The following is a 3,334-nucleotide window of genomic DNA, read 5'->3' on the forward strand; positions in this document are numbered from 1 at the left end:
TGTCTTTTATAAACTTGGTCGCTGTCGGGGCTTCCTCTGCCTTGTTACCGGAATCCTCGGTTCGGTGGTTAAACAGCGGCTTCCCGGCGTTTTCGGTGGTTGGAGAAAGGAAGGGGTCGCTTGCATAAGCAGAAAGGATTGGCATCTTCCTCCCTGCGACTGCTTCTTCACCAAGCGAAACCAACGGAGCATGTACGATTGTCTGCTTATCACCAATGATGTGGGTGCAGTCCGTAGACAATGTACGAACAACTTAGGTCCAGTTTAGAGGAAAGCATTTCCCTTAACATTTATGCTATGACCAAAACGCTACCGTGTGAAGTGAGAATTCTTATAGCATTTTTCATGGCATTTCTCAAGGATAGAACCGGTACTATTTCCGTATTATTTTTCGTAGCATAACCAATCAGAAGCAAGCTCTACACTGTTAAAATGAACTTATTCAAAAATGAATAATAAATATTCGATTTTGACTAAATCTGCTATTTAAAATAGGTCCGACCCGAATTTAGTCGAAAGTGAGTGCATACGCTTGCTCAGTTTATTTACTCAGTGGTTACTTATAGTCTAATACAGGGTGGCTACTCATCGGGAATTTCTTGAATTCGGGGAATTACGAGTGAGTTATTGGCTCCGGGAATTCTGCGTGAATTTTTATCCGTAGATGTGAAAAATTGCAACTTTTATTAATCCAAATCCCATTGATTTACATATTTATAAATGCCCAATTTTTCCCAGTTTAGCTTTTGTTTTGATCGAGGAAGCTGCGTGGAAAATAAGACAGAATTCTCTCAATCCGTTTGCTTTGTTAATGTCCATTGCAGAACAATCCATCTGACGGAAAATTATTGCAAGATATTTTAAATTTGATTAGTTAAAATTGAGTTTAAAAGTCTAATTGTTAATTATTTATTACCAATTTTTGAAATGTTGTTCTATCCCGTAGCATTTGTGAGTGTGTTTGTTGATGTATTTATTGTATGCAAATGCAAACTCCACATCTTGTATTAAATATTTAAAATTATATAAACCATTTAATTTAATTAGAATTTTTGGATACATTGAATCACACAGACCCTTCATATTGTTAATATATTTGTGTGTGTATATGTATGTGGGTGGTGAGTGGCGGTAATACCTAAGGTTGATATAGGGAAGACATCTGCTTAGTCCCGTGAATTTTTGGAAGATACACCTTAAAAATTTCCTTAGCATTTTTCTTAATATTTGTGCCATGACTAGAGCTCGGATGAAAAATCTGGCTCCCCTGCAAGGCGTCATGTGTGTTGCATAACTCTACGGCGATGAGTGGATTCTAATAGCAAATCTTCGATGGTATCTTCTACCACCGCCACCACCACACAATGCACCTCGCAGGGAAGCGAGTTTTTAAGGATCTGGGTGTTCCATTTTTATTTAAAGCACCATGAAAATGTTCAGGGTCACGGTCAGCTGTGCTTCTGTACAGAACGTCTTTAGTTGGATCAATGGTTTTGTTATTGGTTCATTTAACATGCAATCCAAATTGTCTACTTTCGTCCTAGCCTATCCTAACACTAAGTTTAGCCACGTGCTTGTCTTCGGCTGATTGATTTTGTTTATTGGACTTCGCTTTTCTGCCACTTTTGGATAATCGCGAAGATGAGGATGAGTGATTTGATGAATTAATGAAAGGATACTCACAAAGCGATGCCAGGCCAGGATTCGAACCCGGGATTCCTGGCGTTGTAGTATGCTGTGATAGCTACTCCACCCCATGGCCGTACGTAGAGAGAGAGAGAGGGGGGGGGCTTAGGGTAGGTCTCTGCCGGTATCCGCTTCTGAGCATGCAAAATCTGATTACAGCACGCATTCGGTATATGAGAACTTCCACCTTTCTCATAGAGTTGAGCCAAGCTAACCTGCCTGCCCCCGTGACAGAGTGGTGAACCCGTCCTGGGCATGGATGTTTGTGAGTGTCCATTCATCAATTTCACCATGCCATCACTCACCCGCATCTTCGGAAATTAGCCAAAAGTGACACAAAATGCGAAGTAAAATAAAGCAAATCAATCAACCAAGCTAACTCCTGGTGCGGGACACATCTTTATGGCAGTTGCTACTTTTACCTACGATGGAACTTGAGGTCAAACAGCCAATTAGGCCTACCGCTGCCTCCCCTCTTTGAGCAACAATCGGCAACATTAGAATCCCTCCTCCCTGCAGCGGCCAGTAGGGAAACAGGATTTTGCCAAAATAATCGTTCTGTGCTGTGAATACAACCAGGAGATTGCTTTCCCCTGGTATAACACTGTTCTTAAATCGACTCTCTTCACAATAATGCGACTGCACCACATTACAGACACATACCACCTCTTCCTATCTGTGTGCGCATCGTGCTCCAATCGGGGTGTAAGGGGTGACCTTCCACGTAGGCGCCCAAAAGTCAACCTCACTTCCACGTAGTGCACCCTGGACTAAAGACTAACGAGGCTCTGGCGACTGGCACTATGGCCAGTATAATTTTGTGTGTGTTGTCCTGTTTGTTGTCCTTGTGTGTGCTGAGTGCCCGTTTACAGCCTCAGCTTTTAACAGACGTCAGAACATTTTAACATTTTTAGTTATGCAACACTAGAGTTGTTATTTGTAATGATAAGGGGCTGGCCCCCGTATAATGTGACGGGAGCAAAATAGCCTAAGTGCTGACGCTCCCAAAATTTTAAATTCAAAATCAAATCAAAATCAAATCGTGCTCCAACCACTAGCGCAGCGTTCCAACGATATCGGAACCTACTTTCTGGACGTGCCTCATATATAAACCTACGGACTTTGTTATTAACAGCATGTTCCTATCTTATCCTGCCTAATTAGCAAAATCAGATGCCTGCTTAGTGCAGTAGATTTCCCTACTACGAGTATAATATGCTTGCGTTAAATTTTTAATATTATATATACACACATATACCGCGTGAGGCACCTAAAAGTACCACCTGAAATAGCGAAGAAACCAGAAACAGTAGCGATGTGAGGTTTGCGGGAAACAATAATATCAAATGGGGCTCGTAAATCGGAGGTATGGGGGTGGGTCGAAAAATATCGACAAATGGGGCATCTGGAGCAAAGTCATATATTTTTTAATGGAACGATATACAATAACATGCATAATATAAAAGAGCACACGCAGAGAAACACAACGCCGTTGGTCTCATGCATCTACTGCACATAGGAACGAAGATATGGCCATGTGAAAATATGTAAACAAACTAACAAGTGGCCCACTTGACGGTCAGTACCACGGCATGTAAGACTTCTCAGGTGCCTGACAGAACTGCCTTTACGCAGAGCAAGTTTTGAT

The sequence above is a fragment of the Lepisma saccharinum genome, chromosome 13 (genome assembly GCF_977018435.1).
Source record: "Lepisma saccharinum chromosome 13, izLepSacc3.1, whole genome shotgun sequence".
Classification (NCBI taxonomy): Eukaryota; Metazoa; Arthropoda; class Insecta; order Zygentoma; family Lepismatidae; genus Lepisma; species Lepisma saccharinum.